This window comes from Thermobia domestica, chromosome 16, assembly GCF_964235325.1.
Source record: "Thermobia domestica chromosome 16, izTheDome1.hap1.1, whole genome shotgun sequence".
Classification (NCBI taxonomy): Eukaryota; Metazoa; Arthropoda; class Insecta; order Zygentoma; family Lepismatidae; genus Thermobia; species Thermobia domestica.
Genome location: NC_137469.1, coordinates 152,166,580 through 152,187,807, shown reverse-complemented (window position 1 = coordinate 152,187,807; position 21,228 = coordinate 152,166,580). Strand labels below are relative to the sequence as shown.

General features: G+C 38.0%; 1 protein-coding gene across 1 annotated transcript in view; it reads left to right on the top strand.

Moving 5' to 3' along the window:
* Nucleotides 1-1,152: 1,152 nt before the first annotated feature.
* Nucleotides 1,153-21,228, top strand: part of LOC145673473 (uncharacterized) — a 44,118-nt gene continuing 24,042 nt past the window's right edge. The window contains exon 1 of the mRNA XM_081743201.1: nucleotides 1,153-1,267. The gene's annotated coding sequence lies outside the window, so the exon portion shown is untranslated. The remainder of the gene's footprint in view (nucleotides 1,268-21,228) is intronic.

The window sequence follows — 21,228 nt, the reverse complement described above, 5'->3', positions numbered from 1 at the left end:
TCGAGCAATCGGAGAGGAGGGCGGCCATTTTGGAAGGCTGTATATCGAAGAAAATTTTTTTTTCAACAAAAAGAAAAAATAGGGGTCTAATAATTTTGTTTGTATTTTCTTATTTTAAAAAATAAGTTAAATCTGAGATAGTCATGTGGACCACCCTGGACGATTTGAAATGGAATCACTCAATTGTGTTTGGGAGGATTTTGAGTTCTCACTTTAATGTTTGCAGATCACTCCATAATGCTGGGTTATATGCTCGACAATGTTGTAATTTAAAAAAGTTTTTACTTTTTGGATGTAGAGTGGTGATTGGTCTGATGATTTTGCAACTTTATACAAAGCGGTTTTCCATATCAGAGGTTGTCTATCAATAGTAGGGAGAAAAATGTCTCTTGATAGATATATTATCTTTAGAAAATTCGTTTTCTGCATCCAATGAAGGAAAAGATTCATCCAAAATGAATTTGTGATATTTCGATGGCGGATGTCTAGTTCGTTTCCATGAGGAACCCCTATATTCTATTTGTTTCCGGCTCTGGAATTCGAGACCATTTTCTTTGCACATCTCCAAACATTCTTGATAAATTTGTTCGAATATTGTTCGTTGAGAGTCATATTTACCAGACCTCATCTTGGACAGCGTTTGAACTAGTGTATCTACAAGGATCAAACCTTCCGACATGTCTGCATCTACTTGAGATAAGGCGAAATTCAAAGTTATAGCATGGCACCAATAATCTTAATTTTAGCAGCCCGAAAACATTCCCTCGGGTACAGATCACACTAATTTTCCGGATGGAATGATGGAGGTAAATAAATATCAGAAGTTCCAGATTTGTTTTAATACCGCATGATAATATAATGTGTTGAAAACAGATTTTATGAAAAAAAAGGAATAAATGGATATGATAATTTGTAAAAAAAAAAAAAAAAAAAAGTGATAGTGCTTAAGTGAATTATAAGAAAAAGCCTTGAAAAGTAATCAAGAGGAACCATTAATATGTTTTTCCTTTGTTATAATAACTTGTCCTAAGGGACAACGGTGATAGACACTAATGAGACTTTGTAATTGCAAAAAAATCATAAAGCACTTAATTTGAAATTAAAGATTGATAACATTTGGTAATATAATGGGGATTCAGGCTGGCAGAGGGGGAGAGTGAAAACGGAGGCAACAGAAACGTTCTTTTTTTTTTTTTTTTTTTTTTTTTTAAGCCATGTGCAAAGAGATTAACCTTGGACTTCGGGTGAGAGGTTACCATATACTCATGTGAGTTTCAATTGCTACCACTTGTAAAATTAGCTAAGAAAGACAGTTTGAGCATAGTTTTAGTTTTCTAGCGTAATTAGTTTTTGTGACAAGTAACTCGTATATGCAAATAGCATCGTTAATATCATCTTGTATGTTAGAATTGTCTTTGTGTAAATAAAATTGTAATTAAGCATTTCGAGGTAAAACAGGTTCTTTTACTTAACTTCTACAAAGAAAAGATTAGAACTTACCTCTTATGCACAGATACGACAGCGTGGGATACTGTCGGTCAGTAAATAATATAATCTGAAGTCATCTACCATGCGTAACTAAATATAATTGATTAATCATTTTTATTAATAATAAATAGTTGTTTGGTAGATAAACTCAATAATAATAATAATAATAATAATAATAATAATAATAATAATAATAATAATAATAATAATAATAATAATAATAATAATAATAATAATAATACCAAATTATTTAATGGATGCTTTGCATTTGTTCTATGTCGCCATAATCAATGGAAATCAATTACTTAGTGTACGAAGACTTTTTTCGTCCAACACAAATGTAATGTTTTACTGCAGTGTATGTTATTTGTAAGTATGCATATCATATTTTAGTATGACTTTCAACATTGAAGCGAATGAGAATGCCGACTAATTTTTTATTTTTCTGGTTGTTTGTCAAAAACAAAGGAGATAACTAGATAATGGACAGAGGTTAAAATGAATATCCAGGAGGCGAGGTCAATGCAAGCATCCCACAGATTTCTGTGAATTAGATCTTCCCGTACTACAAACTAAAACGAGTGGAGCTATTTTATTCGGAACGCAACGGTATTCTGCAGTTCGTAACTTTGTTGTCGAGAGATGTTTGGAAGTAGTTTCACTTGTAGCCACTGGCAACTCACCGTTTGTCGACCTATAATGGCATCATGTGTGTGAGGGGGGCACTAGGGGGACAAGAATTTGAGCAAGGGGGCCTGGCCCCCCTTGGCCCTCCCTTGGCTCCGCCACTGATGGTGTCCATGGTTCGATCTCAGCTTGTGCTAAGTGGGCTTTGTGGTGGAAAAACGCCATGTAGTGGGTTTCCTCGGGGTTCTCCTGTTTCCTCCCACTTTCTTCATTCCACCATTTCATTCATTTCTCATGGTCACCATATTCCTTAGCCTCGGTGCAGAATCGAGGGACCTTAAACTGAATATTTCATTTTATTTCACCAAGCCCAAGGACACCGATACAAGAACAAGATAAAGATTGGATATGCAAGACGAAGTGCATAGTAATCTCCCCCTTGGCCTTGTTTTGGTGATCACCAAGTAGCGATGAGCGTATTTTCTTGCTTTCCGTATAGTATGGAAGACCATAATCAAAATCACACTTGGTCTTCATTTGCACCGATGAGGCGAGCATTCTTGGCTCTTGTATAGCATGAAAGATAACCAAGACTATGAAATGCAGGACCAAAACTTGACTGCAAGACAAAGGATAAGACGCAGTATTGATGACCAAGACCCAGGGAGCGAATTGTTTGAATTTCATTTGTTGGGCTGAAAGTGATGAAATAAAATTAGTACTTTATAATTAATTATCATACTGTATTTTTAAATTTTAAATTACAAAATTCATATTATGTATCTTCTTACGTGCAACTATATATACTGTAAAATACGTTTTAATTACCGAGAAAGAAAAATCAAAGTGGCACGGATCACGGAATCATAGGAACCTATTTTGGAATGAAAGTTGAAGGGTTGGAAAATTAACATTTCCTTTTGTCTCCGCCAAGATACTTTTGCTACTGCCTTCCGAGAAGACCCTTTGCCGTCCGAGCAGATGAGAACACTGACCTTGAAGAAACATTTCGTCACATAGAACTAAAGCAAGAAAAAAAAATTCTCCCACGTCGGACATTGGTATCAGTTATAAAAAGAAATAACTAAACCTCAAAAGTGCCAAATATTCATTAAGATGCATATCTAATGTCTTGATCTAGCTAGTGGTTAACGTGTAAGACTTCGGTACACTTGGTCCCGGTTTAATTCCCAATGTGAGTGCATTTTGGCGTTCACCCAGTGTCGTGACCTAGTGTGAAATAATGATTTTATTTAAGCTATACATGTCACGTGATATTTAATAAACATATTGGTCTACTTGACCTTTACAATTCTAGGGAAGATGTTTCTTGTTGCAAAACACAAAATCTTTCTTTTCCATATCGTTGTTTTATGGTAAGCCTTTTTAAAATATTGGTCACATATTTCGTGTTTTTTAATTGCATGTGTGTGTTTTTCGAGTTATTTAGTTTATTATCAATTCCAGGTAGCGTACGATGATATTTCTTTTTTGTGATTACAGCGCCATCTAGGCGGGTAACGAAAAGTACTTCAAGTAAAATTTGAGTATTTTCGATCCCAAATTCGAGTCTGCAACAAAAATAGGGAGCTTCCATTTAAAACTTTCAAGTTATCCCCTGGGGCCCCACGATGAGGGCACTTGTTGTTTACAGAATTTTATAGGCCCCTGACATGTGTACACTCTTACCTAAATAGATTTGTCACATTTTTTATTTGAGAAGTATTTCAGGTCGCAGAGTTAGGGGACGTACTTTGATATTTATTTTTTGCGATTACGGCGCCTCTATTAGAACAACGAAAAAGTGCTTTAACCCTTTGGGGATCCGATGGTACAATTTGTACCATACGGGTGTTTCATGGTACATTGCGTTATAACCACGGGTGTAGCCAGCAGGTTTGTGTAGGAGGGGCCCGTCGTTTTTGAGGGGGGGCAGCTACAATGTACAAAGCCCCCTCCCAAAAAAGTGTATTGCTGCTAGTATTTTTGAGGCCTGAAAGAAAGGATAATTTTGGTTTCCTTCTGGAAAACTAAAAACACTATTTTAGCTTATTATTATTATTATTATTATTATTATTATTATTATTATTATTATTATTATTATTATTATTATTATCCATAAATGATATTCAACATAGTTTTTATTATGCTTAATCAAGAACTACTGCCCGGGACCAAACGCTATACTTTTGTGCATAACTATAAAGGTAACCAAGAAAATACTGTCCCTTTTCGTGGAGGTCTGGGTTCAATTGGACCTCACACCGTGAGTTGAATGCGAGTGGAGATAAGGCGAATGTCAGTTGTTAGTGTGGGTATATCCAACATACTATCTGGTTGTGGCAATTTAGATACACCGTGAACTTGCGTAAAGACAGAGGGAACATGGTAAAGACAGAGGGCATAAGAGCATGAGTTCAAATAGAGGTCAAACGCCGCTGTAGCGGGACAGAAGTTATGCCAGGCCTTTGGTGAGGGTGTCGTGACGACGCGGACAGTGCAGCGATGGTGGACGATGATGAAACACCCGAAAACACCACGTGCCAGAAGACCAACACATGTACAAAGAGGAACTGGAACTACAATTCAGTGTGTGGAGAAACCATTCGGCAGCACATCTATCAACTTGGGAAGCACTACAAGTTGGGTCGATGGGTCTCACATGTTTTGACTCCGAGCCAGAAGGCAACGCGGCAGTCGCCTGTGTTTATTTACTGTTTTGGAGCCATTTCTGGACAGGACGTTGACATGTGATAAAAAGTAGGTCCTATACGAAGCTCCACGGCGCCGTCATCATTGGTTAGCATCCCATGAACCGATTTCAAAACAGCCGAAACCAGCACTGTACCAGAAGAAGACCCTTCTCTGTGTTTGGTGCATCGTGCATCCGGAACTGCTACCAGCTTGTCAGAGTATCAATGCAACTGTGTAGTGTCAGCAGTTGAGCTGTGCTCAACAAAAACTCAAAACTCTGGAGCCATCACTTCTGAATTGCAAATGGGTCCTCGTTTACAGGACAACGCTAAGTCCCACGTGGCTAGGATGACTCACGACACCATTCTCCGCCTTGGATGGGAAACAATACGGTTGCAACCAATATGTTCCCCGGGTATTGCACCGTCCGATTATCACCTGTTCCATTCTTTGGACAATCACCTTAGAGGACGCCAGTTCAAATTCCTAGTAAAAGTCCAAAATGCACCTGATACCTTCTTTGTTTCACGGCCCACCAAGTTCTACCGCGATGAATTCCATGGTCTTCTAGAACGTTTTCAGAAGGCCGTCGATGCTGATGGGGACTATTTTTGATCTTCCAGGTTACGTGACATATCGATGTTCGAAAGTGGTGGGTGAAAAAGCAACAAAACTTTTCTTGGTTACCTTTATATTTAAATTTAAGATCTTGTATACAGAACCTATTTACACAAGATTGATTATCTGAAATTTCACTTAATTTCTTTACGGTTTCCTGACAAAAATATTTATTTATTATTCGTGACTAAAAAAAAAAAAACATAATTATTTTATTACATTAAGTAGAAATAAAAGAGAGAACGGATGAAATCCAAACTGAATAAAAACAACGATTCTCACCAAATTTTCCATCCTCTATGTTTTTTAAAACACCTGTTAAAGCATATAAAAATATACTGTACTTACAAATCAGTTTAGTATCTTTGTTTTATGGCTGTATTTGTAGTACCTTGTTAAGACGTTTGTCTTCAAACTGTCAAATATAAATCGCAGTAAATTGTGTAATCTGCTGTCACAAAAAAGTATCCTATTTTTCGATCTATACCGATCGAAAGTATACCGACTATTTTCGATCTAGTCCAGAGGAAGAGATATTATACTATTTTTCGATCGGTATGGAAAAACAATATTTCTCCATACTATTTTATCGTAAATTATTAATTGTCAATAAACTTTGTTACTTTTAAATGAATGAAGCGAGATAATTTTACTATGATGTTTTAAAAGCTGGTCACTTGGGGGGACCAGGAAACCATTTGGGGGGTGCCTGGCCCCGATGGGCCCCCCTTGGCTACACCCCTGGTTATAACTCTCCTATTTGAGCTTTTTCGTCCGTTTTTTTTTCTAGTCCAGAGGCATTTTAGAAGACCTTACGTATGGTTTCACACCTTCCTGCGTCGAGACATAGGAGGTGATGACGTCATAATTCTAAAATATATTTTCTTTTATTAAGCCTATGTTCATTTATTTTGGGGGGGCTTATTTTTGCACGTAGAAGATTGAAAGTTTGCACAAACATTCAGTCCGCCGAGTAGTATTTACCAGATATTTTTTCCAGATTTCTGCGTTAAAACAGGAGGGATCCAGAGGGGCAAAAAGTTGAAATAAGGGATATTTTTACCAAAAAATCCCTTTCTTCGGGATTTTCCCGCCTTAGATACATGATGGAGACATGTGAATGGTACCGCCTGAAAGGCAGTTCTATTCTGAAGAAAATGATGTGCAAACCATGATCCTAGGGTAATTATGGATGTCTCAGGGAATTTTTACAACATATCCTTCTGTATACGGAAATATGGTACATTGTCGGTATATATATATTTTTGGCGGGCTTACTTTTGCACCTAGAAGATTGAAATTGTGCATAAACATTCAGCCCACCTAGTAGTATTTATCAGATTTTTTCAGATCTCTGCATTAAAACAGGGGGGTCCAGAGGGGCTAAAAGTTGAAAAAGGGATATTTAGACCAAAAAATCCCTTTTTCGGGATTTTCCCGCCTTAGGTACATGATGGAGACACCTGAGTCATACCGTCTGAAAGGCAGTTCTATTCTGAAGAGAATGATGGGCGAAACATGACCCTAGGGTAATTAGGGATGTGTCAGGGAATTTTTATCAAAACATACTTCTGTATAGGGGAATATGGGACGTTTTCGATTTTTTTTTTGTTTTTGTTTTTGTTTTTGGCGAGCTTATTTTTGCACTTAGAAGATTGAAATTGTGCACAAACATTCAGTCCACCGAGTAGCATTTAACAGTTTTTTTTTTTTAGATTTTTGCGTTAAAACAGGGGGGGTCTAGAGGAGCTGAAATTTAAAAAAGGGATATTTAGACTAAAAAATCCCTTTTTTCGGGATTTCTCGCCTTAGATACATGATGGAGACATGTGAATGGTACCGCCTGAAAGGCAGTTCTATTCTGAGAGAATGATTGGTGGATTATAGTCCTAGGGTATATAGAGATGTGTCAGGATTTTTTTTACCTGAGATCATGGTGTTTTGCGGTAATTGGGGGCATTGTGGGAATTCTTGATAAAATTTCTCTCGCCCTTAGTATTCAAGATAGAAACTTCAAGTTTAGCACACACATTCAGCATACCAAGTACTATTTATCAGATTTTTTTTGAGATCTCTACGTTTACACAGGGCCGCTCCAGAGGGGCCCAAAGTGTGAAAAAATTCCCCTGAAATTTTCCCTTTGACATCATTTTTCCCTCTCCTGGTATATGGTATGAGCATGGAAGTGGTACCATTTGAAAGCCAGCTCCATTCTGAAGAGAATGAGGTATGAACCATGATCCTAGGATAAATAGTGACGATGCAGTAGCTGCTTGACTGAAAGTCTAAAAAATACCCCCAAAACCCCGGATCCCTTAAGGGTTAAGTAAAAGTTGCTTAGTTTTGATCGTAGAATCAGAATCTGCAATAAAATTAGAGGGTTTTTATTTGAAATTTTCGAGTTGGCCCCTGAGGGCCTATGATGGGACCCCTGGGGACACTTCCTGTTTACAGAATTTTATAGACTCCTGACATGTGTACATTCTTACGTAAGTAGATTTGTTACATTTTTGTTATTTCGGAAATATTTGGGGTCGCAAAGTTAGGTGAGACACCCTGTATATATATAGCGAATAGATCATCTTTTTTAGAAGTCGGTTAAAAATGAGATAATAATTAAAACTGTTCCAATGTTTTCGAAAATTTCGTTCCTAAGACGAGATATTTCTACAATTTATAAATTACTCTTTCCTTACCCACTAAGTGACTTGCTTGAGGATCTCTTAATTTGGTAGTCGGAAATTCGGTGCAGAATATCTTTATTAAAACTACCACATGTTTCAGTGCTTTCGAAGGGGAAAGAGCAGGTACGTAGCCAAGGGGGGAGTCCGGACCTCCCTTCTAGATCAGAAATGAAAAAATAAGGAAGAATGAAACGAAATGAAATGAGAAAAAGGAGGATCAGCGTTAAAAATAAAAAAATAAAAATAAAAAAAAAACTACAGGAAGCTTTTGGTTACTCTTTCTTATGAGGAGATGTATTACTTGCAATACATGGTGGCGAGGTGAGCGAGATAGCCTGGAAGAGTCAGGGAATTTGAAATTTCTAGAAAAGTTAACGGAAATCTCAGAATTTTCTACTGGTCAGGGAGATTTCAAGCTTCCGAAAGCATAGTGCCGTTGTGTAACAACGTGGACATTTTTTACCATAATTCTTCGTCATCGTATCCTTGCAGTATCAAACATGTTATTTCAAAACCAATTTTCTACTGCTCCTTTAACCTGTCATTTGGAGCAGACAGTAGCTGAGGGAATAATAAAAACAAAAATTTATGTGGAAAGGAAGTTCTGTTAACATTTGATTCAACAGAGAAAGGAACGCAGATATTGTAAAATATTTTATAAGACATTATTGAGTACCGGTATGTAATTTTTATAATAGTTGAGATCATAATGAAAGGAAAATTATTATATTAGAATGAACAGAGGAAGGATGTAAATATTGTAAAATCTTTTTCAATATTTTTTAAAAATATTTTACTCGAGATTTCTTCAAAGTTTGTTATTAAAATACTTACCAAATATCCTCATTTTACTGTTCTAATAAACCAATATATGTTTATAGTAAAGTAGTTTAGATTGCTCGAGCTCCTGGGCATTCAGAATTTCATGTCACGCCCCCACCGCCCCGTTACGGAATCCTGGCTAAACGAACCAATATATGTTCCAGTAAAGTAGTTTAGATTCTTTAGAATGATCGAGCCCCTGGTGTGATGACCACAGTATTTCATGTCACGGACCCCCCCCCCTTCACGAAACCCTGGCTACGTGCTTGGAAAGAGGGACCATTTTTACGATATTCAAGTTTCCTCTTTTACATTTCGTCGACAGCGTCACAAAGTGTCGTATCTCAAAAAAATCGAAAATTGAGATATTTTACTATGTGGTTGCATACACTGACTTCTACAATTTCCCAAAACGACATATCTGTAATGTGCGTTGTTTTGACGGTGGTGATGACGTCACTGTGTCGTATCTTAAGATGAAGCATATAAGCCATTTTCACAAACAGTTGTATCTTGAGTTACGACAGTTTGTGAGCAACAGATCTTTCGCAACTGGACAGATACGCCTATATTCAAAGCAATTTGTTTATATATACAAAGTGGCCCAAAAGTAGGTATACAGTCCCGTACTGATAAACTCATTGCTTTTTATATCATTTCTTATTGTTATCCACTTAGTCTCTTTATCATTTGTTCCTAATGTATTTTTACTTATATCTTAAGCTCGGAACAGCCGAAGCAAAGAAACTTATAAGCTAGAATGTTATACTTGATCAATGCGGGGCTGTATACATATATATTTACACGGCATAGGGCGTCCTCAGTTTGCGGATCGACATGACATGACATTTTTGTGTTTTACGTCCCACGCTTATGCCGGTTAGGCTAAAGGAGACGGTGAATGAAATGAATGAAATGATGGAATGAAGAAAGTGGGAGGAAACGGGAGAACCCCGAGGAAACCCACGTACACGCTGTTTGTCCACCACAAAGTTCACTTGGCGGGAGCAGGGTTGGAACCCGCGACCCCATGAACCAGAGGTGAACGCTCTACCACTGAGCTACCGCGGCCCCAGGTTGCGGATCGAGGAGAAGGCCTTTAGATATAGAGGTTAGCTGAGAAGATACTGAATAAGCAGTCGCGGGAAGACAAGGAGTGACCCTCCAGCTTGGGGGTTTGGGTGAGGCTAACAAACTCATCCTGTAATAGAAAAAAAGGACACTTTTTCAAAAACAATCACAGAAGCCTCGGACCAAGACCGATAACTTGACACGACATCAGCAAAAGAAAATGGACATGAGATTTGGAACATGGAATATTAGAATTCTTTATAGGGAGGCGCGTTAAAATCCGTAACGAATGAGTTAGAGAAATAAAGGATGGACCTAGTAGGAGTTTAGGTTGGTTGCTATGATGGGGTATGCGGTGCAAACACGTAAGAACATCAGAGAAATTTCTCTCCGATTCTTTGAATCTAGGTATGGATAAAATGAGGGAGATTCAGTTCACAGTGCTCTAAGCACATCTATTAAGCACTGTGGCAGTAATTTTGTACCCTCGCAACTTGAACCGATTGTTAAACTGCCAAGGAAAAAGAACCCATACACCGTTCATTGTGTTGACAGAAGCGATGTATGAGACTAGATCTCTGTCCCAATGTCTTTGTATTCTGTCAGTTAGACGTGACGAAAATGGAGATCCAATCAATTGGACGGAAATGCTCAAAGCGAAAGTGAACAAAGACTATCCAAACTGCATTCAGTTTAAGACAAGTCATTTTGAGGACACTTACATAACTATTTCCCTGAAAAGAACGCAGATTGAATCCACCAGATAGAAGTTCCTACTTTGCAGACTTGTCAAAAATTATCGCTCCAGAGAAGTACGAGGACTCGTTTTGATTGATTGATTGATTGATTTTTAACTTCCCTTTCAGCAGCGACACTATATGAGACGTTGACCTACTGACTAACGTGCAATCCGAACCACATGAGCTCCCGCCGGGAATCGAACCTGAGTCTCCCACGCCTACGAGGACTCGCTATCATTGTGTCCGGGCCCAACCCCAATCATTCGAAACCCTGAACATGTTCAATTTTACAGAAACTTACCACATTAACCATCCTTCTCAAGTGCAATATCAAAGCATGCAATTTGCAAATTACTTTGCAAGATTTTATATTCTGGCAATGACAACTTGATAGCATTATTTTATGTTATTGTTAGTATGCTCTTAATATTGTGTTTCTTTTGTGTTCTCAGGAATTTCGTTTTACCCTCAAGAATCTCAGGAAGAATTTGTTAAATTATTTTGTGTAATAAACACGAAGTTCTTCAATAAAAGTGCAATATATCCCGATTGTTCATCTATTAATGTAGTTCTCAGAATAAAAAATATGCGTCGTATCTTTCATACAAGAGAGGATTACCATCGTCACAAACTGTCGTATCTCTTTCCCGCCAAATTTTCCACAAGCTTTTACAAGCAAATTCCATAAAACTTTCTACACTGATTTCTTATGATTTAAGTTATAACTTGGTAAATTTTCTCTCCTTTCGGTAAAATAGATTTTGAGTTATGGCTGTTCAAAGTTGTGTGAAAACCTAAAAATTGCTCTCCTGAAAAGTTTAGAAAACTGAGATACGACAGTTTGTGACGCTGTCGACGATTTATTACATCTTATTCTTCCGGTTGCAAGAATGGGCACTTCTGCTAATCCAAGGCCTGGATAAAAAATAATGGCAACATTGTTATAATCCAAATCTGACTTTATGCACAGAACACCTGTTACATTCTTTCAATGTGATCGCCTTCCACCTCTATCACCTTCTGAACTGAACTGAACTGAACTGAACGGTATTTGACTATTAATAATTGAGTTCCGGATTTATTTTAATGTCTGCCTCGAATTTGAGTGATAGGGCATGTGAGTTTGATTTGCATATTATATTTGTGAGCCAGAAGCAATTGTCGCTTTGCCTTTAGATTTTTATTTTTTATTTTTTTATATATGTTTATTTATTTATTATTATTATTATTATTATTTTTAGAGCTAACAAGTAATATTGTAGTTCACTTTGGATTTGAGAGTATGAGAAGCTACGGCGGCCGTAGTGTGGGGCACAATTGACGTGCTGCTTGTTCCTATGTTTTGGAGAATTGGATAGTCTGAGTTGTGAAGAATATTCCAGAAGGTCCGATTCACTCTGTCGATGATGTCTTGAAGAAAAGATAATTCTAAATCTTCATGTAGTTGCTGAATGTTCGCATCCATTGTATGTCTTGTAATGGCTCTTGCTGCGTAATTTTGCACTATTTGAAGTTTCCTTTCGTGTGTTTTAGCTGCAGTGGTCCAGGTAGGTGCTGCTTAGATGAGGATTGGTCGAATTACTATGGTGTAGAGGTGACGTCTGATTTCCATAGTGAGTTGTGGAACACGAAGTAGACAAGAAATCGCTCGTAGACGTTGAGTATCTTTTGTTGCCGTTGATTGAAGATGTTGGCTGAAAGAAAGTTTTCGATCCATTTGGACCCCTAGGTATTTCATGACATTAGCTTGAGGCAGGCGGATTTGATCTATGTTAGTCTGATTGGTAATGGTTGGTGTTTCTTGGAGTAGTGGACAACTGTGGTGTTATCTGCATTTATTTTTATGCGCCACATGGTTGCTCAGTCTTCGATTCTTGATAGATGACACTGGGTCCAAAGCGGTGCATATTTGATATTTTTATCTATGGCGAAGATTGCACGGAGTTGTTGGCAGATGATGTCCCAGTTGGTGTGATTGACAGTCGGAAGTTTAATAGGTGGAGTATAGTAGGAATGTTGGATGCTGAATTGTGCTGGGTTGTGATCCGAAGAAAGATCATTCATAGATATTGGGTCTTCCGTTATGTTGACGTTGCAGTATAGAACCATTTCCAGGATGTCAGGGTTGCCTCGTGCAAATCGGTAGTGGGTTGATTCGAGTGGTGCTGTAGCTTCCAGATCCAGTGCTTGAAGTTGAGTTTGGATAGTGATACCAGACCCGTGCTGGCCCACCGGGACACCGGGACGTGTCCCGGTGCGCCCTCCGAAACATCACAGTACAAATAAAGGTTCAAGTTTTTACTAATAAATTCTTACATTTTTATTGGTAAAGTACCCGTGAAAGGTGCAGTGCCCCCTTTACATGGAGCCCTTATGAAACTACATAAAAGATGAATGATTTTATTCACTCTTCTGTACACCACAGTTCTGTACGATAAATACATACAATTACTGTTGGTAAAGAACCCGTGAAAGGTACAGTGCGCCCTTTATATAAGGCACCCTACGAAACATCACATTATAGATAAGTGGTTTTAGTTATTCTGTATACCAGCTTTTTATAATAAATTCAAATAGTGACTGTTAATAAAGAACCTGTGAAAGATTGAAGGCGCCCTTTACCATCGGCGCAAATCTGTCTTCAACATTGGGGGGGGGGGGACGAATAAGACCTTTCCCATAAGCAATGTTCAAAATATTTATGAAGTTGAAAAACAATGCTATGGAGGATCAGGGGAGCAGAATTGTCTTCAGTGGCGTATTTAGGGGGCTGTCGGGCTCAAGCTCCCCTCGAAATAAATTTGTTAGTTTTTCGCATTCCACGTACAACAATAATCCTTCTTACCATTTCTAAGAATGTCATTGACTTTCCATTTTCTTATGTTCTTTGTTCAGAAATAATACTGTATTTGTCAAATTTCATTTCATGTAAGAACTGCGTCCTTTTGTTCTTTCTTTCGTCCTTTCTACTTTTCTGTTTCATTCTCTTGATGTTACTTTCTTTCGTTTCGCCCGTCATACTTTATCGACCGCTGTTAGTTGTGATTCAAGTCGGCCATAGGAGCTCCTCCGTGGCTAAGCGGTTAGCGTACGCGCCTTTGGCGTGGGAGACCCGGGTTCGATTCCCGGCGGGAGCTCATGTGGTTCGGATTCCACGTTAATCAGTAGGTCCACGTCTCATATAGCCTCGCTGCTGAAAGGGACGCTAAACTAAAATCAACTCAACTCAACTCAAGTCGGCCATAATCAGTAACACCAAAACTATAGGGAACAAGGCGAAAAATTGTGGAACAAGATACGCAAACTCATTCTCCTTATCTGGAACAAGGAAGAATTGCCACAAGAGTGGAAAGAATCAATCATTGTTCCAATCCACAAGAAAGGCGACAAAACTGACTGTACTAATTATCGAGTTGTCTCTCTTCTGTCAATATCCTATAAAATTCTTTCAAACATTCTATTAACAAGATTGACCTCATAGGCAGATGAAATTATTGGGGATTATCAGTGCGGATTTAGACGAAATCGATCAACTATCGACCAAATATTTACCATTCGATAAATACTCGAAAAGAAGTGGGAATACAATACCCCGGTACATCAACTATTTATTGATTTTAGAAAGGCTTACGACTCGGTTAGGAGAGAGACATTGTGCAACGTTCTTACAGAATTTGGAATACCGAAAAAGCTAATTAGATTAATTAAGGCATGTTTAAATGAATCCCAAAGTAAAATCCGGGTAGTAAAATTTTTGGCCACGAGCTTTCACGTCGAGAATGGCCTGAAACAAGGAGATGCGTTGTCGCCATTATTATTCAACTTTGTCCTGGAATTCGCTATAAGGAAAATCAAAGATATCAACTATGGCCTAGAGTTGAACGGTGTTCACCAGGTTATTAAATATTAAAATATTAAATAATACGAATTCACGAAGAAATTAGATGTTGACTAAAAACAGGGAATTCGTGTTATTATTCAGTTCAAAATCTCTTGTCGCGAATTCTGTCCAGGAATCTGAAGCTTAAAATATATAAAACGATAATCATGCCTGTTGTTCTGTATGGTTTCGAAACATGGTCGCTTACTCTGAGGGAAGAACATACACTGAAATATTTGAGAACAAGATCCTGAGACGAACATTCGGACCCAAGATGAACGGGAATGGGGAATGGCTGAAACTTCACGACGAGGAACTACATAAGTTATATGGTTTACCCAACATTGTTAGGGTGGTCAAGTCTAGGAGGCATAGGTATGCGGGTCATGTAGCTAGAATGGAAGAAAGTAGAAACGCTTTCAAAGTCTTTACTGGAAGATCAATCGGAAAACGACCATTAGGAAGACCTAGGCACAGATGGGAGGACAATATTAAGATGGATCTCGCAGAGATAGGAATACAAAGTAGAAACTGGATGCAGTTAGCTAAGGATAGAAGTGAGTGGATAGCTTTTGTGAACGCGGCATTGAACATCCGGGTTCCATAGGCCATAGAGTTAGTTAGCTTACGAAGCATGAGTAGATGCCTAGGCTGATACTACAAATAGATTAAATGCGCATTTACTGAAAAGATGAATTCTAGTGACATTGAATAGTGTATATACTCTTCGTATGCTAGGGCCTGGGCGAGAGGAGGAGATAAGATTTCACATCAGGTTACTCCACACACAGTCGCACATCTTCATTTTCATTAAAAATGGAAAAGCCAAGAGAAACCAATTTCATCTCACTTTCCTTTGTGGCAGTCGGACACAAATCATCACACTTATCTGCAAAAAGCATTTTTCAAACCGGATTATTGGGGGGGACAGTCCCCCCCCCCAGGTCCAAGATTGGGGGACATATTCTCTTCGTTCACGCGGGATTTGCGCCAGTGCCCTTTACATAAGATGCCCTGAGAAATATCACATTCTATTTTTTTTTCAGTGCTATTTTTCTGTATTTCAGTTTTGTAATATAAATTCATACAGTTACTATTGGCAAAGAACAGGTAAAAAGTATAATCACTTACAAAAATATTATAAAGTTATGTAGCTATAAAACTAAACAATGTGATACATCAAGAATAGTTCTATAGGCAAACCTACGATGCATTCATGAAATACTACATTGACACTAGTCTCTAATTTACGATTTTTACCACATCGAAGCTTTCACAGTCTTAATATGCATTCATATATCCGAGCGTATTGATTGTTCCTGTGTGTTTTAAAGCAGTGTTCGGAAAATCAGTACTTACTGTATTTCTAAAATATAACTATATTAATTGCCGTGCAATATGGTCTTCCTATCACCACGGCATGGTGCGTCCTCAGGTTCCGGATCGAGGAGAAGGCCTTTATATATATAGAAGTTATCTGCGAATATACTGAATAAGCATTGGCGGACAGACGACAAGGGGTGATCCTCCAGCTTGGGGATTTGGTATGGGGCTAACAACTTCATCCTGTAAAAACAAAAGCTTGTTCAGATACACTCGCAGAATCCTCGGATCAGAACTGATAAGTTGGCAAGAACTCAGCAAAGTAAAATCGACATGAGATTTGGGACACAGAATATAAGAAGTCTTTATAGGACAGGTGCGTTAAAATTTGTAACGAATGAGTTTAGAAATAGAGGATGGACCTAGTGGGATACCAGGAAGTTAGATGAGAAGAAAATGAACGAGTCGAGTCGGGAAATTTTACGTTCTTTCACGGGAAACGAATTTTAAAATACCAACTAGGAACATGGCTTTTCGTTCACAAACGAATAATATCAGCAATTACATGGGTTCTATTTGTTAATGATAGATTTTCTTTTACTTCTCTTAAAGGTCGGTGGTGTAATATTATTGTTTTAAATGCACATGCCCTAACAGAAAATAAGGATGACGATAAAAAAAAAAAGTTTTTACCAAAGAATAGAACGGGTATTTGATCATTTCCCGCAATACCATATGAAAATTCTGTTAGGCGGTTTCAATGAGAAGGTAGGACGAGAGGGTATTTTCAAACCGATTATAGGGAATAAATGTCTGCATAAGGAAGACTGTGACAACGGCGTTAGAATCGTGAACTTTGCAACATCCAAAAACCTTACTGTGAAGATTACAAAATTCTCACATCGCGACATTCATAAATATACTTGGATTTCATCAGATGGAAAAACACATAATCAAACTGATCACGTTTTAGTAGGCTGAAGAAAACAGTCTAGCACAACTGACGTTCGGTCGTTCAGACGAGCTGATTGTGATAATGATTACCACCTGGTAGCAGCGATAATAAGAGAGACTCGTTGAATAAAGGAAATATTCAATATTTGAGAACGGAGAAATTAGAGGAGAGTCAGGTGAGAGGGTAGACAGATGGAAGTGTCGAATAGATTCTCGATTTTAGAAGGTTCGGAGTGTACTAGTGTTCAGTATACTTGGTTGAAATTGAGGATAACATTAAAATTTCAGCAAAAGAAATATTGGGTCACGCAGAAATACGGAGGAACAAATCATAGTTCAACCAGGAATGCACTAAAGTAGCAGAGAAGAGAAAACAAGAAACAGCGTTGGCTACAAAATCCGAACGAAATAACTACATAAAATCTCATTGTCATCTGGCGGAAAACTTCCAAATCATTTAGAACAAAGAAGCGCGATTTTTGAAAGCTAAAATTAATTAACTTGAAGATAATAGTAAAAATAAAAATATTCGGGACATGTATACATGCATCAACGAACTTAAGAAAGGCTATCAACCTCGTGATTATATATTAAAGAAAGCCAACGGAACAGTTCTCACTGATCAGGATAGCATCTTAAATAAATGGAAAGATTTGCTTAACACATAGCCAAAAACTAATGTTCGTGGAGATAGTGAAATGCATACAGCATAACCGTATATTCCAGAACCTAACCAGACAGAAATAGAAAACACTATTTAAAAAAATTTAAAAAATAAAGAAACACACATCTCCGGGTGTAAACGAAATTCTGGCCACTTAATTTTAATTGTAGGGGAGCAAGATACACAAACTCCTCCTTATCTGGAACAAGGAGGAATTATCACAAGATTGAAACGAATTAACTATTGTTCCAGTACAGAAGAAAATCAACAAAACTGATTGTAATAATTATTGAGGAATTTCTCTTCTGTCAACATCCAATAAATCCTCTTAAAATTCTATTAGCAAGATTGACCCCATAGGCAGATGAAATTATTGGAGATTATCAGAGCGGATTTAGGTAAAATCGATCAACTATCGACGATACCATTCGACTAATACTTCAAAAGAAATGGGAATACAATATCCTGGCACATCAATTATTGACTTTAGACTCGGGTAGAAGGAAAACATTGTACAGGGTGGTCCGGAAGTGGCGTACCCCCCTTTAGTTTCAACAGTATAGTGTTAGTTATGGTAGAATGTGTACATAGTTATATTGAGTCTGAAGAGTCATAAACATAGGTATGATCACCATCCATGTCATAACACAGATGAATTCTGCGCCAAGTCTTTCACCCTGCCCGTAGCAAATGCACGTTTTCCCCACTCCGATATTGTTGCTTTTCTTGGTAGATTAATACCAAAGCGGTCTGTCATTTCACTTTAACAATTTTCATGGTGTCACTTGTGTAACATCTTTCGTGAAGCCAAACCGCAATAACTAATCTTTGTTCAATGCTATACGGAATTTGATCACACATTGTTGATTACGTCAACTTCACTGCAAAAACTGTTAAAGCTGACAACAACAGAAAACAAATGAACATTAATAGCTATGTTACCAGACAATGCCAAACCATATTACCAGACAATGCCAAGCAATGTTACCAAACAAATGTGGGTAAAACCTAAAACTGTCAGAAAACACCAATTAGGAGTACGCCCACTTCCGGACCACGCTGTACAACATACTTACAGAATTTAGAATACCGAAAAAGGTAGATTAATTAAGATATGTTTAAATGAATCTCAAAGTAAGGTTCCAGTAGAAAAATTCTTGTTCACGAGCTTTCACGTTGAGAATGGTCTGAAAGAAGGAGATGCATTGTCGTCATCATTATTTAACTTTGCTCTGGAGAACACTATAAAAAAATTCAAAGATAGCAATCAGGTCCTAGAGCTGAATTGTATTTACCAGGTTATGGCGAATGCTGATGATGTAAATTTAATAGGGGATGATGGAACAATAGAAAGGAATGCAGAAATCTTAATTAACGCTTGTAGGGATATGGGTTTAGAAGTAAATGCAGAGAAAATTAAATAGATGGAAGTTTGTCAAGATCGTAATACTGCATTTTATGGATGCATTAAAATACCAAATAATATTTACTTTCGACAAAGTGGATACTTTCAAATATTTAGGATCATTATTAATAGACCTAAACCATAATCACTAAGAAATTTGATGTCAACTGAAAGTAGGGACTTCGTGTTATTATTCAGTTAAAAATCTTTTGTTGTCGCGAGTTCTGTTGAGAAATTTGTAGCTTAAAATATAAAACGATAATCATTCCTGTTGTGCTGTATGGTTGCGAAACATGGTCGCTGACTGAGGGAAAATCGCAGACTGAAAATATTTGAAAACGAGATTCTTAGACCAATATTCGGACTCCAAGGGGAACGGGAATGGGGATTGGCGGAAACTTCATAACGAGGAACTGCATAATTTATACATTTACCAAACATTGTTAGGGTCATCAAGTCCAGGAGGCTCAAATAGGCAGGTCATGTAGCCAGAATGGAGGAAATTAGAAACGCTTTCAAAGTTCTAACTGGAAATACAAATAGCAAAACGACCATTAGAAAGACCGAGGCGCAGATGGAAGAAAAACATAAAAATGGTTCTCTCAGAGATTGGAATATAAAGTAGAAACTGGGTCCAGTTGGCTAAGGACAGAAATCAATGGAGAGCTTTTATAAACGTAGCACTGAACTCCTGTGTCCATAGGTTCTTTCTAGTCCATAGCTTCTTTTTAATTGACAGAAATGTTATTACAGGAACTAAAAAGTCTTTCCTTCTAGAAAAGAGGATTTCGATTCGAGATTTCCACATTTTAGCTATTTACTTTAATACTAAAACAAATTTGGTGGTGATTTTGATATAAAATGGCACCATACTTTCTTTCAAAGTATATATATATATATATATATATATATATATATATATATATATATATATATTGGTCTAGGAATTAATTCGTGCGGTTGATACGCACACATTGAAGCTGTAGTACAAACACAAAATACATAAATACCTTAAGAAAAATATTGTCCATCGCTAGCCACCACTTTCGCCCATCTGTCAGGCAATGTACGGATTCCGTGGGGAAAGAAGTCCTCATCCTTGGAAGCGATCCAGTCAGAGACCCATGTTTCGATATCTTCTGAAGAAGTAAACCGCTGTCCAATCAAATCGTTGTTCATGCAATCGAACAAGTAGTAGTCCGAAGGAGCAACGTCTGGTAAATACGGCGGGTGGGGTAAAACTTCCCATCCGACATTTTCTAAATAGGTTTTGACCTCGGTTTTGCGACATGTGGGCGAGCGTTATCATGTTGAACAATAAGTTTATCATGTCTGTTCTCCCATTCTGGTCGTGTTCTGGCCAGAGCTTGCTTCAAACGCATTAATTGTCGTCGATAACGTTCTCCATTCATAGTTTCACCCGGTTGCAGCAGCTCATAGTACACCACACCTTTCATATCCCACCATATGCACAGCATAACCTTTGCACAGTGAATATCTCGTTTTGGTTGTGATGGACCTGGTTCACCTGGTTTCACCCAGGCCTTTTTTCGTTTAGGGTTCTCGTAATGGATCCACTTCTCATCACCCGTAATAATTCGATGCAGAAACCCCTTTCTGCTCTGTCGTTGAAGCAGCAATTCGCAAATGGTTTTTCGTCTTTCAACGTCTCTGTCTTTGAATTCATGTGGAACCCAATGTGACATCTTTTGAATCATTCCCATGGCTTTCAAGCGTTTGGAGACTGTTGTTTGATCAACGCCTAATGCTGCTGCAAGTTGTTCCTGCGTTTGACACGAATCCTGCTCGAGCAATGCTGTCAATTCTTCGTCTTGAAATTTTTTTGGCTGTCCAGCTCGCTCTTGGTCTGCCAAGCCGAAATCACCACTTCTAAACCGTGCAAACCACTTCTGACACGTTCGCTCAGCTAGAGCATGGTCACCATACACTTCCACCAAAATACGATGACTTTCAGTCGCACTTTTCTGCATGTTAAAGTAATGCAGCAGGACACCCCGCAAAAACACTTTATCAGGCACAAATTGCGCCATGTTCACTTAACTACAAACTGGTGTTGTTAACGCTTTAATCCACTGCCCTATACTACGAACGATACGCGATGACAGGGGTTTGCAACACATGCGTGGATACACGGAACTGTGTGACGCTCCGTTCTTTGCGCCATCTCTTGTCCACCCGCACAAATTAATTCCTAGACCAAATATATATATATATATATTCCAGTTTGTATGGGTGTC